Here is a 23,380-nt window from a genome sequence, read left to right as displayed (position 1 = left end):
TAGCGAAAGAGCAGCGCGCACACGCTCCGGCGCGAAGCGAAGTCTTGTTTGGATTGCGTTGAGTTACGCTGTCCCCGAGGGGTATCCGTATCCACAGCCCGAAAAACGTACTGTGGAAGCTCGCGCTGCAGAACGCATGCGTTCCGCGTTCCCCTGCCCTTTCCGACCTATTTTATGAACATCGTACAGGCGTGCGGTCCTGTCTCACGATATTGCGTGGCGTAGGTTGTATACTTGTAGACTAGTGGTTACGCGATGCCCCTGCCCTCCACTTTCCAATGTGCATTTTTGTGGCTATAGCCGCGATTCGCACACACAATTCCGGAACCAGCGAGAAAGCTCCTTGGACACGCAGGGCTGCCACGGCCAGTTGCAGACAGTTTGACATCTGTACACGGCGAGTATTAGTAAGCAGGAATGATTTGTGCTACACGAAATATTGAAGCAGATGAAACAAGACGTTTTGTTATATGTTTCCTTCATAATCAGCTAGCTAAAATCTGGAAGTCCCTCAATTAGTAACGCACGCACGCACCCACACACACACACCAGTCACCGGAGCAAACCTTTAAAACTGTGGTCCCTTCTGTCAAGCCAACTCTAGCAATCAAAGACAAAGGGCCACGTTCTTCCAGAGCAAACATTGACTCTGTTAGCAGTGATTGGCAGTCACTGTTTACGGTGTAGAATAAAATCTTCATGATTACAACATATACGTACCAGAAGTTGCACAACAAAACATGACACAGCGACGCCGTCCATCCCCACACACCAAAATGTCCGTGAACATTTCTCTAAATCCTACTGTACGAACATGTGCCTTTGCTTCTTGTATGTTCAACTTTACACACCAGGGCCTCGAGCAGGAATTGAATTGATCTTTTTTACAAGAGATGAGGCTGGTAGTTGGGAAAAATACACCGTTTTGACATACAAAAGTGAGAAATTGACGATTCACATTGCTACTCGGCATTTATCCCTGTAAAAACGCATTTGAATTTTCAGGTTTGTAGCGCACAGAAAGGAACGAGAGAAAGAGGTACGATGCGGACACAGCTGAATAATTTGAGCTTTGAGTAATGTGAAGTTGAATAATTATTCGAGCTCCACATGCCTGCTTAATTTAGCAACCTACCCTGTGTAGTCTAAAAGACAAAGCATGAGCAAGTGGGTACAAATGATTATCTATGTACAGAGTGCAACTGATTGCTGATGTTTTTTTTTTGCCAGATGGCTAGAACAGTTACAAATGATGAGACCGCAATGCAATGCCGGAAGTAGGAGCAGAGGCCCATAAAACTGCGTAGCTCTTTCATAGTAGTAAGTCTTGGGAACACAGTAACAGCACGTAGCTTCTCGGGATCCGGGCGAATGCCCTCCTTTGACAAGACATGGCCTAAAATTGTTAGCTGATGAACAGCAAATCTACACTTCTTCAAGTTTAGTTGCAACCCGGCGTTGGTCAAGCAAGTGAGTACGTGCTGGAGGCGGAGCAGGTGTGTTGGGAAATCAGGGGCGAACACCACAATGTCGTCAAGATAGCAAAGACATATTTTCCATTTGAGGCCACGCAGAACATTATCCATCATTCTTTCGAACGTAGCAGGTGCGTTGCAAAGTCCGAAAGGCATGTCGGTGAATTCATAGAAGCCGTCTGGTGTAACAAAGGCAGTTTTCGGGCGATCGGCCTCTGCCATCGAAACCTGCCAGTAGCCTGACCGCAAATCCAGCGAAGAAAAGAACTCGGCTCCCTGCAAACAGTCCAGAGCATCATCGATGCGTGGTAATGGGTAGACGTCCTTCAGCGTGATCTTGCTGAACCGCCGAAAGTCAACACAGAAGCGGATGGAAACGTCTTTCTTTGTGACGAGGACCACGGGAGAGGCCCATGGGCTTTGGGAAGGTTGAATGACGCCTTGACGGAGCATGTCATCGACCTGGTCTGCAATGACGCGACGTTCCGTAGAGGACACATGATATGGTCTTTGTCGCAGGGGTGAGTGAGTGCCAGTGTCGATGTAATGCTTGACTGTCGATGCACGGCCAAGAGATGTTTGCGCAACGTCGAAAGAAAGGCGGAAGTGCTGAAGGACTGCGACAAGTTGAGATGGCTGCGAAGGCGTCAGATCTTCGGCGATGAATGGGCTGAACACGCCAGTCGATGTTGAGTCTGGTACGGAGAGGGCACTCAGTACATGGGCGGCAGTAGAAGACACTTCGTCGAGGACGGAGACAATTCGTGTTGAATCGACCGGCTCGACGTAACCAATGCATATGCGGCGGAGCAGTGATAGCGGCGATGAAAGATGATTGTAAATGGGCATCGTTCTCACAACGGCGGCAAGGTCAAGAGCTGCAAAGGGCAAAAGAAGCGCTTCTCGGGTAACAAAGTGATGAGAGGGCATGGAGAAGACCATCCCATCGGATATGGTACTACAGAAGACTGGTACGAATGCTGACGAGCACGGGGGGATACAGGTGTCTTCTTTCACGACAATTTTAGCGGCAGGATGAGCATCGACCGAGGCCAGGTCACCAATGTGGAAAAGTTCAATCTCAGCCCGAGCGCAATTGATGATGGCATTGTGGCGTGACAGAAAATCCCATCCTAGAATAACGGCGTGGGAGCACGAGGAAAGAACTATGAATTCAATCGTGAACAAAACGTCCTGTATGATCACACGGGCAGTACAAGCAGCGGTAGGGTGAATGGGTTGAGCACTCGCCGTTCGGAGCGACAATCCAGACAGAGACCTCATCACTTTACGAAGCGAACGGCAAAACCTGACATCCATAACTGAAATAGCGGCACCGGTATCGACTAAGGCGACTGTAGCGACATCTTCGATAAGCACATCAATGACATTGGCAGGTAAAGGAGGAGGACTTCGGCATGTCGACACTTGCGCTGTTCTTGCCTCAGGAACTGCGTCGTCTAGCTTCCCTCTTCGTTAGAGACGGGTCGTCGACGCATAGGGGAAAGCGATCGACGACGTGGGGAGGGTGACCGGAGGCGTTCGAAGCGAGGGCGGCGATCAGTCTGGGAGCGAGCTGGCGATGGGTTGAAAGGTCCGTAAGGCGCATTTGTATCCGGCGGCACATAGGAAGCTCGGCGATTGCCATCGAACGCCTGCGAGCGGCGGCGGCAGAACCTTGCGACATGACCGGGACACCTACATACGAAGCATATAGGGCGATTGTCCGGCGTACGCCACGGGTTAGCGACGGCATTGGTGGTCCAGGGGAGGGGAGGGCGGTGCACGGGCTGCTGGAAGCGTCGCACGGGCACAGTGCGAGGGGCCATTGCAGCAACCGTAGCATAAGTGACTGGTGTAGCCACGACATCCTGCTGGTGAACAGCCGGCAGCGCTTCCGCGACCTCTTCATGGATCACGTTACGGATATGAGACGGCAAAGTGCTGGCAGACTCCTGAGTGACGGACACCAGAGATAGCTGTCGTGCGACTTCTTCGCGGACGAAATCCTTGATTTGCGTTATCAGGGAGGCTTGGTCTGGGCTGGTGGTAAGGCTGCAGAGTGATGCCGCATTTGGTGTGGGATGCCGCCTTGCCAGAGCTCGCTGCTTACGCAATTTATCATAGCTCTGGCACAAGGTGATGACGTCGCCAACAGTGCGCGGGTCCTTGGCCAGAAGCATTTTGACCGCGTCATCGTCGATTCCCTTCATGACGTGCTTGATCTTTTCCGCTTCCGTCATAGCAGCGTTCACGCGCCTGCACAAATCGAGAACGTCTTCTATATAGCTGGTGAATGTCTCACCCATGTCCTGTGCGCGTGTACGCAAGCCCTATGAAAATGGTCATTGCCTTTATGTTTCCCTTATGTTTCCTTCTTGTGCCCTATGTGACCTTTATGATTCCTTGTCCTTTGTGTGACCTCCGGGACGCCAACTTTGTGTCTACCACATGTTTACTCATCCTAACGTATACTTCGAGGAAGTGACCTTCATTATGCCTCTAGGATGTGTCCTTTATGTTTACGGTAGGATGTTAACTGGGTGTGTACAATGTGTTACTTGAGTGTACACTTTAGTGCACATGTAGGTGACATAGAGTGCACATAACAACTGTCTGTACATATAATACAGGCAGATATATCTGTACTTTGTAACAGCCGTTGATACGCTCTGCAGAGTCATTGTAAGTACTAAATCTTGACTTGTCCTTTCCTTTGCCCCAAGAAAACAACCCTTATTATAATTATTGTAGTATGTGCCCTTTGTGTTTACGGCGGGATGTTACATAGGTGTGCACTTCAGTGCACACCTAGGTAACATAGAGCAATATTCTATATATGGCGCATGCACTCTTTATATGTTACCTAGATATGCACTTGAGTGCACATGTAGGTAACAGAATGTGCGCAGTAAGCATCTTTTGCGAATAGTACAGTTAGAGCTATCTGTACTGTATGTTAGTCACTGGCAGATTCAAGGAAAAGGCACTGCTTGCACCCCTCGCACTATGCCGACCGGCACTAATTGTGGCTATATTGTGCGGAAAATCAAGCATGCCATGAAATAGGATGGTGTATATAATGATTTATGCCATGCATTCTCTTAATATATAAAGTATTTCTTACTTTTTCAACCTGCTATTCTCCAGTAGCAAGTCATATGCAGAAATCTGCAGCATTTAACCTAATATGCAAGAATTTTATGAAAGTTTTGCGCCAGCTAGGCTATCAAATATAGTTGATTGAGTGCTTAAGACGGTTCTCATAGCAGGCGTCTTTCAGATGCTCCGCTTCGCCTCCAGTTTGGCAAATTATCTACTTCATTTTTATATCTGGCTTATATATATATATATATATATATATATATATATATATATATATATATATATATATATATATATATATATATATATATATATATATATATATATATATATATATATATTTATATAGTTATATGTATATATTAGCACTATGTTACTTGGCTGTGTACTCCCTCGAGTGCACATCCAGGTAACATAGAGTGCGCTCAGTGATTATCTTTTTACACATGCTACAGATAGATCGTCTACCTGAAAGATGTATTAATTTCTACTGGCGTATCAAAGTAGAAAAAAAAGTGGGGGGTGCACCTGTCTCCCCCTCTCTATATATCTTGGCCGTATTGATCACCACGCGCCATCAACAGTACATACGTACATCAAAGCCTCATGCAGCGAATAATACCTCACGACAAATAACAATTGCGCGGCGGCTGGAGACGCGGTGGCACGACGCGCAGTGTTCGATGGCTTGCGCTACATCAACCGCAAAAGAGGCGGAAGCCTCCGCGGCCAATCTGCCGCTTTGGTAGTGAGCGTATACGATTAAACAACCATTTAAGTAGCTGTTCTCGTCACTTTCGCGCTGACCACAAGTACGAGTAACTGCTGTGTCGATATTAGCACGCGTAGAAGAAGGGCAGCGCGGATCCCGTAAATGCTTTCTTGGGCGTACAACTGAATAATTTATAATTGTGAGTTGGCTGAGTATGAAAGTTGCGTGCGGGGTATGGCCGTATTTGATTACGCGAGCATGCAAGCAGTACGCCTGCTTCACTTTGGCCGAAGTTACGCTGCCGCTGCAAGCCAGCCATCGCCACATTTTGTTGCCTTTATTCCTTACGCTACGGGAAATATGGTTCCACCTATTCAAGATAAGGCCTGACATTTTCAAAAACACGCCACTGGGCGCCATAAGAAGCGTGTATATATGTGGCGATTCCGAATTTGTGGTCGGTGGGTGTCACAGCTATCGCGGCTGCCCGCTCACCGTGCGCCATTTCAAGCAGACGGAGCTGCACATGGTGCGCGCTGATTGGCTCGTGTCCGCCGGCAAAAGTTCGTGCATAGTTCGTCTAAAATCACTGTATATGCTTAAAAAAAACAAGGCAGCGCACCAACACACTTTAAGCTCAATAATTTGTGTTTAAATACCAGCCTTCCTTCCAGCTACAACTCTTTTTTTTATCTCGAAGGCCGTGCTTTTTCAACATGCAGGCCCTAAAAGGAAATGCAGATCTCGGAGGCTAAATTCACTTGTTAATCGCAGCGCGGCGCTGCCGCAGTATGACGGTTGCCGGTGAACTGGGCCACGTTGTGTTGCTGTGAGCATTGAGAGTGCTCGTTGCTGTTACACGGTAATTTAATCATATTTTCGAAGTGCCTAAACAAACTGTGATCCGTACCGTGTGCATTAATCATCAGGAAACCTCTGGACTCGTGTAACGCCATTAGTTCGCCTTATGTTTCCTGTGATACGCCAATGTCTTATGTGTACTACAGCGCCCGTCCGAGCTGCCTTTGTTCTCGCCTGTCCGCGTTCGCTCGTGGAATACCTAGTGCTGAGGCTTCGAATTATGGTGCGTGGAAGAATTTGTTGAAAGTTGTGCTTTCGTGCGCTCGTGTTCATCGGCAATTCGACAGTGTTCGTGCCGGAAAGAGCGTCGTCGCGTGGTGCCTGCGAGACGAAGTAGCCGTTTGCTGACCACATTGAAGGTAAGCAGGTCTGACCCTTGCGCGCATTCTCGCAGCTTTTGGTTCATGTAGTAAGCTTTGTGCAACGACAACAGAACACGTTCTGAGCATACGTTGACTATGTTGCCGTGCACATTTAGAAAAGCGTTTCACGAGGGGAATTTCCGTGAAATGTATAATTTCTTACCGCTTACTTGCTTTATGGAGTGATGTGCTACCACCGCTGATCGTTGGGACTTAATGGGCAAATATTTACGTAAACGCTGAAAGTTACTGTTTTCTCGGTAGTTTCCCGGCAAGAAATTCTTCCGTAGATATGAATTTCCGCAAGTTACGTGTGCAATGCATGTCGATGTGTCACGGGCATCGCGAGTTGGCACGCGACTGCGATGTTTGGCTCTTCAACAGATATTAGCTTGTGTGAAGATTACTTTATTGATAGTATTCAGTTTGAAGTCCAGCTTCGCGAGAACTTGTCTGCATTGTTTGTGTTCGACGTGCTCACGTATTTGTCTTTTATATTGTAGGGCAAATACAGACCGACATTACAACAGCGAAATTTCTTTTTAATCGAGGCATGTCAATCAGACGCTCGTTTTCATTAATATTTTCACCCGAAGAACAGAATGTCAGTGCCTGCGATTGTTAAAGACAGTGGCTTGTAGCACTGCCTAATAAGGGATGCGATTTTCTTGCGATGCTTTCCGCTCGATGTTTGCCACTCGTATAACCCACTTTCCATGGCTGGCTGTTATAGTTAATAACGATAGCGGAATGTCGGTCAGATCAATGAGCAAAAGGAGTAGCATCGGAAAGGGAATCGCTACAAAATCGCGGCCTAGGTTTTAGACCCTTCGTAATCGGTTGTTCGTTTGATTTACTAGCTATTTGAGTTTTGGTAATAATTTCCCAGGTAGTCTGATGTTTGCTGCTGGTTTTATTCCCACCTGAATTTTACCATATAACAGTGTAACCACTTGAGATATAACTAAGAGACATGTGTACAAGCAGGCAGACAAAGATTTGTTGGCCAGCTGCGTACTCCTAAAGGTCATGTACTACATAGCAGCTGCTGCAGAAATGTTTGAAATAATTTGTGAGCTGTTTAATACCTGAGTGGACTGGCAGCTCAGTCTGCTTCAAACAACAATTAGTTAAAAGCTTCTGTGTTACCCTGATATTTTTATGAGCTGTTTTTGACTGCTCCACGTTTCTCAGCTGTGTGCACACAGGCCAGGATGTTCTTGCTTATATGAATATTTTTGAATAAGTGAAAAAGATTGGCTTTTGTTTTGTTTTTCAGGTCCCAAGCACCACATGCCAGAAGTCTGCTGTGAGCAGACGTGGCAAATTGCAGTAACATCCAGATAGTCCAATAAACTGTTCGTAGTTTCAGACAAACCTTTGCAAAGTATAGTCAAAACTTTTAAAAGTGCGAGCACTGATCCAACCTGATCTTTCTATCTAAACATTACATTTTATATTAGTAACAAAGACACAACTATAACAGCAGCACTGCAGTGAGGAACGTACAGTGGCACTCCAAGTGTTATACTGCAATAATCTATGAAGTCTAATTACTTCGTAATTTTAGAACAAATTGGCATGAATTTCTGTGCCATAGCAGAGTTCCAATCCGTGCGCTGCATCATGTAGGGAACAGTAACCTTACAATGAAAACCAATGCAAAACTTTTTAACTCAGGAAATGTTTATAAAAATAAAATGCGCACACGGAACTCTTCATCTATGCATGTTTACGTAAAATACAGGATTTAATCACTGCGGCCACATAAATGATGCATAAAGGTAGGACACACGAAGGAAACATAAAAGCAGTGGCCAAATTTCAACATGGAGGAAACATAAAGTACGGTAACATAAGGGTTTCATAAAGGAAGGACACATGAAGGAAACGTAAAAGCAGTGGCCAAATTTCAGCATGAAGGAAACATAAAGTACGGTAACATAAGGGATACATAAAGGGAGGACACATGACGGAAACATAAAAGCAGTGGCCAAATTTCAACATGGAGGAAACATAAAGGACATTTCCTCATGTGAACTGCGGGAAACATACAGTAAACATGAAGGGCATAACCATTTTCATAAGGGAAACGCTGCTCGGCTCGGAGTTTCCTGACGGCGGGTTGGTCAAATACTTCTGTAATCGACGTCTTGAGCACCGACCACGTTCTGATATCCCTTTCATAATTTCTGAACCAGAGACTGGCCACGCCCGCGAGGTAGAATGACACGTAAGCCAGCTTGTCCGAGTCATTCCATTTGTTGTGAACGCTCACCCGTTCGTAGGACGACAGCCACTCTTCAACGTCGTTGTCGTCCGTTCCGCTGAAGATGGCAGGCTCCCGCTGGCGAACGGTGCCAGCGCAAGGGACGGGTGGCGATGGAAGAGTCTGCTGGTCGGCGTCCGGCATGGCAGAGGGTAGCGTCCGAGAACGGAGTTCCAGGATGGTGGAGTAGAACGTTACCCCGCACGGCTCCGCCACTTATAGAGGAGGTTTATCGGGGTTCGTAGCGACCGCCGGTTCTACGATGCACCGAGCACAGTCCCCGAGCTCGAGCTTCTGCTGCACGCTTGATGCTGCCGATGCTGCTGACCCAGTGTGCACGTTCGTTATCTTCCTTACAATATATATATATATATATATATATATATATATATATATATATGACAAGAAAGGGGGTTCAACCGAGGGTCCCGATTTTATTAGTCATATCATAAGCCAACAAACATTGACACCAAGGACAACATAGGGGAAATTACTTGTGCTTAATAAATGAAATAAAGAAACGAAGAATTAATGGATATTAAAGTGGATGGAAAAACAGCCCCGCGGTAGCTCAATTGGTAGAGCATCGCACGCGAAATGCGAAGGTTGTGGGTTCGGTTGCCACCTGCGTCAAGTTGTTTTTTCATCCACTTTATTTTCCATTAATTCTGCGTTTCTTTATTTCATTTAGTAAGCACAAGTAATTTCCCCTATGTTGTAATTGGTGTCAATGTTTCTTGCCTTCTTATGATATGACTATATATATATATATATATATATATATATATATATATATATATATATATATATATATATATATATATTGCGACGGGATAGTATTTCCAATGACGAAGAGCCGAGCGGTAAGAACACGACGACGCCGATTAGAAGCTAGCGCGGGCTGTTGCCTCTTGGCCAAGCGCAGCGCATTTTCTTACAAATATACTTCTACATAGCTTTTCGTCTTCATCTTCATACGTAATATATCTGGTAGAGGTGGACGTTTCCTGTACCTCGTCACGGAGCTTCGCAGTGGACGGTACGTCGAGCCTTCCTTCATGGCTCACGGTGACGACAACCCAACTCAGCCGGCTCCGACACCTGCTGCCGCCTCGACGACCTACATCACTCTCCCCGCTCCCCGTGATCCTGGCGTATTCTAGGGCAAAGATGGGGAAGACGTCGATGACCGGATCAGCGTGTATGAACACATCAGCCGTAATAACCGGTGGGACCCTACTATTATGCTCGCCAACGTAGTCTTTTACCTCGGTGGCACACCTAGAGTTTGGTATCGCACGCACGAATATGAGCTCACCAGTCGGGATTCACTTAAGACACAGCTTCGAGACTTGTTCGGCAACCCCTACGGTCATCAACTTGCCGCGCAGAAGGCGCTTTCCGGCCGTGTGCAGACGTCAACAGAGCCCTATGTCACGTACATTCAGGACGTCTTGGCTCTGTGCCGCAAAGTTGACACCCACATGACTGAGTCCGACAAGGTTGCCCACATCCTCAAAAGCATTGCCGATGACGCCTTCAACCTGCTCGTTTGCAACAACGTAGCGACGGTGGATGCGGTTATAAAAGAGTGCCGCCGCCTGGAACTCGCTAAAAGCCGACGTATTGACCAGCATTTTACCCGTCTGCCCAACACCCCAGCGACATCTTCCTGTGCCGACACTCCTCGTCCCAACAACACTGGTGATGTTACCAGGATCATCCTGCGTGAGATCGACGCCGCCTATCCGGCTGCCTTCGACTCCAGTCCCACCAACACATCGGCAGTCAAGGTCTCACTGATCCAGGAAGTCGTCCGCCAAAAGTTCGAAAACATGGGTCTTCACACCATCTGCTCGGCCCATCGTCCTGATACCCTCCCGGCTTCTTCTCCTCGTCCCAACAACACTGGTGATGTTACCAGGATCATCCTGCGTGAGATCGACGCCGCCTATCCGGCTGCCTTCGACTCCAGTCCCACCAACACATCTGCAGTCAAGGTCTCACTGATCCAGGAAGTTGTCCGCCAAAAGTTCGAAAACATGGGTCTTCACACCATCTGCTCGGCCCATCGTCCTGATACCCTCCCGGCTTCTTCGATTGCGCCCCTCCCGCAATTTCTTACCCACCACGTTTCTGCGACCCATCTGAATGCCGCACTGCTGACGAAAAGCCCATTTGTTTCCACTGCCATCGAATCGGGCACATTTCTCCGCACTGTCGCAGTCGCTGGAGTTCCCCGACCCGGCCTACTTATACTGCCTACTCTCGCCCCCCAGGTGACCCTTCTCGTCCCTATGCCGCGCGCTCCGATAACGCCGCCGCTGATTCTCCTGCACCGAACCGCTCCTATTCTCGTTCGCCTTCGCCCCAACGACGACAATCTCGCTCTCCCCAGCCCCATCGCTCCTATTCGCCGACTCCCTTCGGACGCGGCCCCCAGCCAGAAAACTAGACAATGCAGCGCCTCGAGGTGACGCTGCATTGCTCCCTACGCCGCCAGATCCTCTACTGACGTTGCCCACTCATCTGAACCTTCTTCACGTGCAAGTCGGCGGTGTTCATGTGTCTGCACTCATACACACTGGGACGCATTTGTCGGTAATGAGCGCTGACCTTCGGAACCGGCTGAAGAAAATTACCACGATCGCCACGACGCGCGTTGTCCGTGTCGCCGATGGCGGAAGAGCCCCCGTAATTGGTATGTGTACCGCCCGCGTCTCCTTCGCCGATCGCTCAACAATCGTGCTATTCACAGTCATCGCTCACTGTCCCCACGACATCATCCTCGGCTTATACTTCCTCTCCGCACATTCTGCTCTCATCGATTGCTCCGCCAGTACTCTTGGCCTCGACCTACCTGTTCTGGATCCCGCTGAACAACACCCTACTCGCCTCAGTTCCGTCGACTTCGTTCGCTTGCCGCCTTCGGCACTGACTTACGTTGACTTCGTGCCATCCCCACCAGTCCCCGACGGTCACTACATCGCGGCTTCTATGCAAGACGTCCTCCTTACACACGGGATCACAGTACCTCACACATTTTCATCTATTACGGCGAATTGCGTCTGCCTGCCAGTGGTCAATTTTGGCTTGACGACACAAGTGCTGCCACGCGGGATGTCTCTGGCCCAACTTTGCTCATTCGAGGATCGTTCTGTAGCATCGATTTGAGTAGACGACAATTCAGCCGATCCTCCTTTACTGTTGCAGTCGGCAACCTGTACCATCGCCAACTTACAGAAAATGGTTGCACCCGACATGCCGTCCGAGCACGCTCGTGCGCTCTACCGCATTCTGATTTCCTACCAAGATATTTATTACTTTAAAGATCGTCCTTCGGCCCAAACAACAGCTGTCAAACATCGCGTTAATACCGGCGATGCCCCACCTATTCATCGCCGCCCGTATCGTGTATCACCGGCTGAGCGTCAAGTTATTCACACCAAAGTTTGCAAAATGCTTGTCAAGAACATTATTGAACCGTCATGTAGTCCATGGGCGTCAACTGTTGTGCTGGTAAAAAAGAAGGGTGGCTCATGGCGCTTTTGCGTGGATTATCGGCACCTTAACATTGTTACCAAAAAGGACGTGTATCTCCTGCCTCGGATTGATGATGCCCTTGACTGCCTCAGCGGTGCTCGCTTTTTCTCCTCTATTGAGCTTCGCTCCGGCTATTGGCAGATTGCCGTGGACGATCTCGACCGCCAGAAGACTGCCTTTGTAACACGCGATGGTCTGTATCAATTAAAAGTGATGCCGTTTGGTCTATGTAACGCTCCTGCCACTTTTGAACGCATGATGGACTCCCTTCTTCACGGTTTCAAATGGTCCACGTGCCTGTGCTACTTAGACGGCGTTATAGTATTCTCCCCAACATTCGCTACCCACCTCGAGTGCCTCTCAGCAGTCCTGGACGTTTTTCGGCGAGCCGGTCTGCAACTCAACGCATCGAAGTGCCAATTCGACCGTCACCAGATTACCGTCCTTGGACATCTCGTTGACGCGAATGGAGTGCAACCGGACCCAGGCAAGATTCATGCTGTTACGCACTTCCCTGTTCCGAAGTGTGTCAAGGATGTGCGCAGCTTCATCGGCCTTTGCTCGTACTTCCGCCGTTTCGTGAAAAATTTCGTGGCTATAGCACGACCACTAACCGAGCTTTTGAGAAAAGACGCCCGTTTCCAGTGGGGCGTTAACGAGGACTCTGCATTCTCGCATTTAATCGACGTTCTCACAGCCCCTCCCGTTCTGGCCCATTTCGATCCTTCTGCGTCTACCGAAGTCCGTACTGATGCCAGTGGTCATGGAATTGGCGCAGTACTGGCACAACGCCAACGCGGCAACGACCGTGTTATCGCTTATGCCAGCCGGCTCCTCTCGCCCGCGGAGCGCAACTATTCCATCACTGAGCGTGAGTGTCTGGCCCTAGTTTGGGCGGTTGCGAAGTTCCACCCATACTTATATGGCCAACGCTTTTCCGTTGTCACAGACGATCAGGCGCTTTGCTGGCTATACTCATTGAAAGACCCTACAGGACGACTGGATCGCTGGGCCTTACGCCTCCAAGAATATTCCTTCTCTGTCACCAACAAATCTGGCCGACTACACAAGGACGCTGACTGCGTGTCTCGCTACCCGGTAGACGAGCCTGACGCCGCCGACAGTAGTACCGCCGACGACATTTTCTCTGTGTCTGCCTTCGCTAACATCGCCGATGAGCAGTACCGAGACGTATCGCTGCGAGTACTCATCGAGTGTCTGCGCTCTACACCTACCGAGGCATCCGTTCACCGATATGTCCTCCAGGACGGCATTCTGTGCCGAAGGAACTTCCTCCCTGATGGCCCTGATCTTCTTCTTGTCGTGCGAAAACATCTACGACACACTGTGCTCTTTGAGATGCATGACGCACCCACTGCAGGACATCTTGGTGTAACCCGCACGTACGACCGCGTCCGCCGCCGCTTCTATTGGCCTGGTCTCGCTCGCTCCGTCCGACACTATGTTGCTGCCTGTGATCCCTGCCAGCGTCGGAAAACACCTCAGGTGCTACCTCCCGGTCATCTACAGCCGATCACCGTCCCTATGGAACCGTTCTTTCGTGTATGATTAGACCTCCTCGGTCCCTTTCCTACGTCATCCTCTGGGAACAAATGGGTAGCCGTCGCAACTGATTACGCCACCCGATACGCTGTCACGCGGGCTCTCTCTGCCAGTTGTGCCAATGACGTCGCGGACTTTCTCTTGCGTGACATTATCTTAGTGCATGGCGCCCCGCGACAGCTGCTTAATGACCGTGGTCGTAACTTCCTCTCGAAAGTTATCGCCGACATTGTGCGTTCCTGCTCTATTCAACACAAGCTGACGACCTCATACCATCCTCAAAGTAATGGCCTGACAGAGTGGTTAACTGTACTCTTGCTCACATGCTGTCCAAGTACGTTTCGAAGGACCACCACGAATGGGACGTCGCCCTTCCTTACGTCCCATCTGCTTATAATTGTTCCCGGCACAACACCGCCGGATTTTCTCCATTTTATCTACTCTACGGTCGCGATCCGACCTTGCCCCTTGACACGGTACTTCCTCCTGCTGCGATCTCAACAACCGAGTATGCGCGCGACGCCATCGCCCTCGCCGACCATGCATGCCAGCTTGCCCGTGCTCGACTGACGGACTCGCAAACCACGCAGCAGCGTCAGTACAACGCCCGCCACCATGACGTACAGTTTTCGCCTGGTGCACTCGTGCTCCTGTGGTTGTCCTCTCGTCTCGTCGGACTTTCAGAAAAGCTCCATTCGCGCTACACTGGGCCCTACCGCGTGCTGCCCCAGGTGACGCCTGTGACGTACGAAATTGCTCCTGTGAGCACAACCTCGTCATCTACTCTGGCATCTAGTGATGTCGTGCACGTCAGTAGCCTCAAGCCCTACTACACCGCTTCAGACTGCGGCCTTTAGTCGCTCCGGGACGGTGGTTTTGCCGCCGGGGGTAGTGCTACGGGATAGTATTTCCAATGACGAAGAGCCGAGCAGTAAGAAGACGATGACGACGATTAGAAGCTAGCGCGGGCTATTGCCTCTTGGCCAAGCACAGCGTATTTTCTTGTAAATATGCTTGTATAATGCTTTTCGTCTGCGTCTTCCTACGTAACAATATATATATATATATATATATATATATATATATATATATATATATATATATATATATATATATGTATTTGATACGGTTCACTCCGAAGTGCGCCATATAGTTATACACATGTCTGTTCACATACGAATCATAACCCATCACGCCGTAACGCGTGAGCTTCGCACCAAATATTCAGCTTTCCTAACGTACAAGCAAGTAGTGCAGTTAGAATAACCTAGTTCACGTGTAGCGGCAGTAGAGCCACTAGGGCACGCGCGAGTGCCTGGCGATGCGTTGACACTCTTGTCCACTTTCTTGAATTTACCGACTTAATTATTAGGCTAACCAGAAATGATTCAAATTTTACTCTTTGTGAATCGCAAAAAATGATAATAACGTCACAAGATATGTACAGCACAGGCCGCCGACCTTCAGAGCATCGCACAAAGCCGTTACGCTTGGGAAGACCTGCGAAAATTCTTGTTAATTGGAGACCTATAGCTGGGCTAGGGCGGAAGCCAATGATTTTCTCAGCTACAATGATGGATATGGATATTGCAATTCGGTGCTTGCGTATTAATGCGACAACTGTGCCTTGAGCGCGTAGAAGTCGAGATGGCGAAGAACGACTGCTCCGAAGTCGCTTTGGCTCCTTCATCCCATTGTATATGTTGTATAAATGCACACCCTTGGCTTTCTTTGAGGTACGCGTAATCCACGTATCAATTGGGTGGATGTGCGGGGTACCAGGTGCCCGACAACGCAGCTACGCAGCGGCCGTCGTTTCGGTGTTTCCACGATTGCTGTCAAGTCAGCGAGCACATCATCAACAGCGGAGACAATATCAACGGAACCGGTGACTTCAACGGTTGTCCTTTCACATTCTGGCGCCCTGATATCATTCTACAAGACGGATGGCGTTGACGTCGAAGAATGATTGGACTACTATGAACGTGTGAATCAGCAGGAGCACTGGAATTCAGCGCTGATGCTCGCAGACGTGCTATTTTACCTCACAGGAACAGAGGGAAGCTCAGGGGAGCTGGGATGCCTGCAAAGAAAAGCTGTGCGAATCGTCCGGGAGGGCCGTCGGCCGTAAAGTCTCTGCAAAGAAAGAGCTAGCCGCCCGTGCTCAGGCATCTACCTAACCGTACATATCTTATATTCAGGACGTGTTGGTTTTATGTTGGAAGGGTCATAGTGGCATGTCAGAGTCTGAAATTATTGGACACGTCTTGAAGGACATAGCGCAAAACGGATTCAAACTCTCGATGTACCGAAATTGCACGACCTTCAAGGGCATCATTGAAGAATGCAGACACTTTTAGCAGGCCATGAGTCGCCATATTGAGAAGCCATTCGCCCGGTTACTGATGTGACTTCGGGGTGGAGGACGAAAGACGGACGCTTTCCGCAGACGAAGAAGCAACCAACAACTTTATACAATGTTTACAGATAGTGGATGATAGCGTACAGGTAACAGTAGGAGCGCATCAGACCGACTGGGCGGCTGGAAGCGACTCTCTCTTCCCAAAATGGGCCGGTTCTCCCTAAAATCCCTTCGGCGACTCCTCGCCGGCAGCAAGCAGCTTGGGCGACTTTTCGTCGGCAGTAACCAGGCGGGACAGGGTGATGATGTCGCCCACGTCGAATTTTTTATTCGTCGAGGAGATGGCTGGGCGCTTCTTGAAGTCGCCTCCGATGTCGAATTTTTTATTCGTCGCGGAGAAGTGGGAGTTCCCGTCACATCGTGGTAGGCACGTTCACGTAATATGACAGCTCCCGTCGGCTTGTGGTAGCCACCTGGTGTACGTAGTATGGCAGAACAGCATCCCCACCACCGGATAATACATCCAGAAGTCGAGCTGTTCGACGCGGCTCGACGATCTGCCGATTGAGTGACGTCGTTAATGGCGTTAAGGAAACAAATGGCTTTGTCGCCCTTTCATCCTCTGGTCTTTCCTTTGCTTGAGTCTGAGAAAGCTCACGGAGTGACCGAAATCAACGCCAATCATTTCGGTGAAAGTGAGCACCCTCCCAATGCTCTCCACAACGCCAGACCAAAGTTCATGAAAGCAAACGCTCTAACCCCCTCTGTCCTCTCAACAGCACCATTACCGTTATTGTACGAAACACGAAACACGGACCCGATAAAGAGCCTGCAATACAGACCTCCACAAATAATGTCTCAAGGAAGGCACTATAAAAGAGAATAAACACCTAAAGAACAGATTGCAAAGCAATTCTTAACAGTCATTCGGGCAGGCAAGACACAGCTGAGGCGATCAAAGAAAATTGATATTTTCCCCTGCCTCGCTCCGAGCGAAATTCTGTCGCTTGTCATTGGGTTTACCAACTTGCTGACATGCGCCGCATGTACGAACATGTGTTTAAACCTTTTTTTTAGCAACCTGGCCAATGGAAACTTTGCGCTATAGCCTAGCCTTTGTCTTCTTAATACCGAAGTGACCCGCCCAAACATTGGCATGCTCTAACTCTAAAAGCTGTGGTCGGTACTTTTCTGGCCCGAGTAGTTGGTTTTATGTCCGACCCTTGAACCCCTGATATTTCCGGTACTTGAAACCTGACTAGTGTAGAAGGAGATGTTTCTTTATGGCCACTCTTTCATTTACATCAGCTTGCAGCACAGTTAGTGAAGGGTCACTTTCCTGTGCCGCGATAAGCGCCTTTCGTTCAACTCTACTAAGCTGCTCCCAGAAAAAAGATGTGGGACTGTGCAGTGAACCTTCCACTTCAGCCCCAGGTGCTCCATTTTCCCGAGCCTCGATTAGCTCCTCACCCATTGTCGCTGATCCGGTAATTGATCTGTCACAATTCTGAGTCCTCTGCTTTTCGTCAGCCGTATCTCCCGGCATATGCTGCCGTTGTGAGAACGTTACATTGTCAGTTTCCTTGTTTGAAGATGAGCTTTCAAGTTTCTTTGAGAGGGCGCGCCACCGCGGTCACGTTAAGGCCATGCTAGCGAGGCTGGTAGAAAACGACCGGCCCCCCCTTTTCTAAAAGCTGCTCCGATTTGTTCGAGAAAAGATATGAAAAGTGTTCGGGTAAACTTGGACTCACGGCTGCCGCCTTTGCAGCTTTCCAAAAGCGCCCTCCAAGGTTACCCTGGCAACTGGCAAGCACGCGGTCTGCTCTTCTGCGACTTGTCTGATCCAGGCGCATTCCACTATATAGTCCCTGGGAGAAACAGAGGGTGGATGAGTAACATCCATAGTGGTGGCGGAATCGCTAAGTGCCCGGTACATTTTCCCGTTTACCACGACATCCTGCATATGTGGCTCTAACAGCATCAGATTTTCGTCTGAATGCCTAATGCTGGCGAACGCGATTTGCTCCTTACAACTTGTGGAAATATGGCCTTCGTTGTTGCAACGGAAACAGACCATTGGTCTCCGGGCTTCGAACACACGCTCTACGCCTGCTTTAGTTTTAGCGGCTCCAGTCGACTGGGCTGTTTCTGCTACAGAATAAAACACAATAGTCCTGTTTTTCTAGCCTATCTTCCTGAATGGCTTTTCCTTGGAAGTTTCGGCGCGTGTAATATTCCTCCGCGAACTTCGCTGCCTTCTTTAGGTCTACCTCTGGGAGCCTTTCCTGCAGCCAAAGTCAAATTTTTTCTGGAAGTACTCGGTAAAACTGCTCCAATTTTATGCATTCAAGCACCTTGTCGTGGTTGCCATACAATTCTGCACTTTTGAGCCACTATAATAATTTAGACTTTAACTCGTACGCGAACTCAGTGTGTGACTCGCTGCCCCTTTTTGCCCGTCTAAACCACTGTCGCAATGCCTGGGCAGAGAGGCGGTATTTGCGAAGAAGCGCTGCTTTTACCTTTCCATAGTTGTCGTAGTCTTCTTTAGACAAGGGGGCGAGAGCTTCCGCGGCCTCTCCTGGAACAACTGAAATTACTTTTTAAGACGAAAGGCTTTCGTCGAGCCCTATTTTTTCACACGTGCGATCGAAATTCACGAGAAAAAGTGCGATATCACCACCTATCCTGTACAGTCGCATCGGGTCCTGTGCTTTCATTTTAGGTGTATCGTGTCCAACGGAAAGAGAACTTGAACGCGCCGAGCTGATTAGAATTTGCTCTATTTCCAGTTCTCTCATTTTAAGAGCATGATCTCGCTATTCGCGCCTTCCTTACTCCTCTGCCTCATCGCGCCTTTTATGCTCCTCAGCCTTGTCGCGCCTTTTTTGCTTCTTCTCCTCTCAAGAATTTCTCCCCAAAACTCTTCGACTTCCTCCTCAGTTACCTCTAGTGCCCTAATGATAATGTCCAGAATGGATTTCTTTCGCCTTGCCGCGGCTACCAAAATCCCCATCTCCTCACAAACATGGAGAAGGTACTGTATTCTTAGCTTCTCCATCACGATCTGATTTGCCATCGCGATCCGGTTTTGCCTCTAAATTAGCTTTGCTTACGAAGCCGGAAATCTATGCCTGGCCAGAAGCGAACTAAGACAAAACCACTAGCACACCTTCAGATTACTTGCTCAATTGTCCTTAGCCTTTACGTGTGCGACAGAAGTCTAGCGACGCGAAAGGCAAACGTCGGGCACTCACCCCTCCAACGTAGCTGACGCCGGTGGGCCTCGTGGCTGCCGTTGAGCGGTGTAGCGGGCGTTATCTGGCTTCGAATCCCACAGCTTGCCATCCACTGTTCTGAATTCGGGGTGGAGAACGAAAGATGAACACTTTCCGGAAACGAAGAAGAAAAGAAAAATATTATACATTTACAGATAGTGGATAATAGCGTACAGGTAGCAGTAAGAGCGCATCAGACCGACTGGGTGCCTAGAAGCGAGTCTTTCCTCTCACAATGGGCCAGTTCTCCCAAAATCCCTTCGGCGACTCCTCCTCGGCACGAACCAGTTTGGGCGACTTCTCGTCGGCAGCCACCGGGTGGGGCAGGGTGATGATGTCGCCCGCGTCGAATTCTCGATTCGTCGCGGAGATAGCTGGGTGCTTCTTGAATTCGCCTCCCGTGTCCAATTCTTGATTCGTTGCGGAGAAGTGGGAGCTCCCGTCGCCTCGTGGTAGCCACGTGGTGCACGTAGTATGGCACAACACTGATCACCGCTGCGACTTTCTCGTGTGCAGATGGCTCTCGCCTTTCACCTTAGTTCGCACGGATGGTGTGCCGAGAAATGGAAGCGATGGCTGCGCTTGCTCTCAGCAGCGGCCTCGGAAATTCCTCCGCGTCTTCATTTCCTCTTGTTTAAGCCATCGTGCGGCAGAAACTGGTCAATTTGGGTTTTGTCGCTTACGTTTTCTACAGCTCGGCGACTAATTACTACCGGCAAATGTCACTGTTTGTTTCATACTTGCATTCGCAACCCAGCCGAATGGAGGACAGTAGGTGACCACCCGTTTTGTTTCTACTGCCGCCGTATCGGTTATGTTGCCCGCTATAGCAATAAACGACTGGTCGTCATAGCCAGGAACACAATATGCATCTTCTGACCATTTTGACACCACATGCTGTCGCTGACAGCCTCCATCCGACCGTTTCTACAAACCCAACCCCACCACTGTGCTCCACAGCCACTCAGCGACATCACGTTACCCGTCGTCTCTTTCCGCTCAAAGACATCACCCAACCTGACCGCTCAACGTTGGACAAGAAAAACCAAGTGATGAAGCACTCACAGGTGATGCAAATCATCTCTTTATAGTACCAACAAGGTGAAGCTTGAGTGACACTGGCAGCTGACGGGGTAACCGTGCCTGCGCTCGTCGACACTGGTGCGCAAATTTTTGTAAGGAATGCTCAGCTTCGCCCCGTCTCAAACCATTTTTCTTCGTGTCCACCAGATCTTCGGGATGTGCGCAGCTTGTGCCACCATTGCCCGGTCAGCATATTGTTATCATATTTGCCCTCATCGGTCCTCATCGAAATACTTAAACGTGTGCTTCCTCGCCTCACCAGTTTCCAGCTGTAACGCTGCTTCACTAGTGCTTAGTGATTGTGTGCTGCTGCAACCAAAAGCTGCCACGTGTGTCGTCTTGTCGGCATCACCATCTGTTCACGACGGGAACTACATTGTGTCTCCATTTGTCGACGTTCTACTCGCACGAAATGCCGTCATTATGCACACTCTCGTGACCGTCATCGAGAATCAGGGTCACTTTCCTTTCCTCAACTTCAGCTTCTCAAGTGCTCCCGTATCCAATTCGGTGGCAAGGGTGTGTGCGCTTGACGTATGCGATAAATCTGTCCTAGATGCTAGAAGTCAATCAGCCTTCGCTGCGTCTATTGCGTCTATTTCACTCCCTTAAGAATTCAAGAAAATGATTGCTCCTAATTTTCTGCCTGACCAAGCTGTTGACCTCCACATTATTCTAGGAAATTAGAGACATCTTCGACTTCAATGACCGCCCATTAAGGCCAACGCCGCTGATGACTCACCATATTCATAACGCGGTATAAAGTTTGTAAACATGGATAAGGTGCCTCAGAAAGGCTGGCCAACGTTTCTATAGGAGGACCGATTTTTGTCAAAGGTGGCCTCGTCATCCTCGGCACGTTAGTTTTCAAGGGTTCGTGCAGTGATGTGACGTGCGGGTGTCGGTTATAAAGGTTTAACACCCACACGTTACGTCACTGCACTAACCCTTTAAAACTAACATGCCGAGGATGACGAGGCAGCCTTTGATAAAGATACGTCCTCCAATCGAAACGCTGGCCAGTGTTTTTTGGGCACTTTATGCCTGTATACAAACTTTACACCACAGTGTGCTATTCCATCTGTCAGACCCTTTCTTGATATTCATAGCGGTACTGCTAGTCCTATCCGCCTCCGTCCCTGTCACACGTCCAGTCCAGTCCAGTCATTCAGCGTGTAGTGAACAAAATGCTTCCCAAAGCGTCCTCGCGGCATCCTTCAGCCCATGGGACTCTCCTGTTATTTTGGCCATTAGGGATGGAACTGCAGATTTTGCGACTACTATCGTTATTTCAGCAAGATAACACGCAAGGACGTCTATCCGCAGCCGCACGTTGATGACGCCCTTGGTTACCTTCACCGAGTCGAATACTATAAATCATTTATTGATCTACGCTCTGGGTACTGGCACATGTCTGTTGATGACATGGACCATGAAACTACACCAGTTATTATACCTGAGAGGCTCTATCAATTTATAGAAATGTCTTTTGGTCTCTGTAATTTCCAGCTCCATTTGAACACTACTTGACTCTACACGACTTGACGCGATTGACTCTACTTCGAAGCTATAAATGGTCAATCTACCGTTGTTACCTCGACGACGTCATTCTATTTTCCCCAACATTCGAGAGTCACGTTACCCTTCTGTAAATTATTCTGGGCGTATTTTGTCGAGCTGACCTTCAAATAAATTCCGCTAAATGTATTTTCAACAAACAACAAATAACAGTACTTGGCCATCGTGTCAGTGCCACCGGAGTTCAGCCTGACCCAGACAAGATTCGTTCTGTCAAGTACTTCCTGTGCCATGTTCCGCTAAATTTGTCCGGAGTTGCATGGTATTATGCTGGTACTCTGGGCGTTTTGTGCGAAATGTTGGAAACATCGCTCGCCCGCGCACAGTTACTCTAAAAAAGGACGCGCTCACCGACGTACTGGCGTCACCGCCTACAATGGCCCACTGCGACCCAACTGCGCGCACTGAAGTTCGCACCGACGCCGCTAGACATGGCACAGGCACTGACCTCGCTCAGAATCAGCGTGGCCACAAAAGAGACTTTGCACACGCCAGCTTCCTTCTTTCCACTCTGGACTCAAACTTTTCCATCGCAGAGCACGAATGCATAGCCTTAGTCTGGGCAGTCACGAAATTCTGGGCGTTCGCTCAAGAACCCGAGTGACCGCCTTGGCCGTTGCGCTTTCCAGCTTCAAGAGTGTTCGTTTCCTATTTTATGCAAGTCTAGCCTATTGTATCATCGGACTGTCTCTCGCGTCACCCTATGGGTACTGCTGGCTCTCCTGACCATGATGGCGACGCCTGTGTAATGGCTATCTGCGATTTGGTCAATATTGGCGCCAAACAGCACCGCGGCGAATCGCGATGGTTCACTGTGGTTTATCATCAGCCATCTCCGCTCTGACAATTCCAACTTTTTTTTCGCGCTTTGCCATGCACAGTAACATTATGTACCGCCGCATCCTTCAGGGAAATGGGTCCTCATCGTTTGATAGTTCTTTCCCGGCACTTGCGTGCTACCGTTCCACAGCATCTGCGTGACACACCGACTGCTGGGCATCTCAGCGCCTTTCGCAGCTATGATCGCACGTAGTGGCAGTTCTTTTGGCCGGGGTCTTTACCGTTTCGTGTGCCACTGCACCTCCGCCTTTGACTGCTGTCAATGCCGCAAACGTCCTCTCTTGGACGCGCTAGCCAGCTTGAAGCGCTACACATACATATTCTACTTCAGAACTCAGGTTAATGAAGC

At 49.1% G+C, this 23,380-nt stretch overlaps 1 protein-coding gene across 2 annotated transcripts in view; it reads left to right on the top strand.

Moving 5' to 3' along the window:
• Positions 1-23,380, top strand: part of LOC135917192 (FMRFamide receptor-like) — a 982,442-nt gene that overhangs the window by 378,185 nt on the left and 580,877 nt on the right. The window lies entirely within an intron of this gene.

Source organism: Dermacentor albipictus, chromosome 3 (genome assembly GCF_038994185.2).
Source record: "Dermacentor albipictus isolate Rhodes 1998 colony chromosome 3, USDA_Dalb.pri_finalv2, whole genome shotgun sequence".
Lineage (NCBI taxonomy): Eukaryota > Metazoa > Arthropoda > Arachnida > Ixodida > Ixodidae > Dermacentor > Dermacentor albipictus.
Note: the sequence above shows the minus strand (reverse complement) of the source record. Positions and strands in the feature narration are given on the sequence as shown.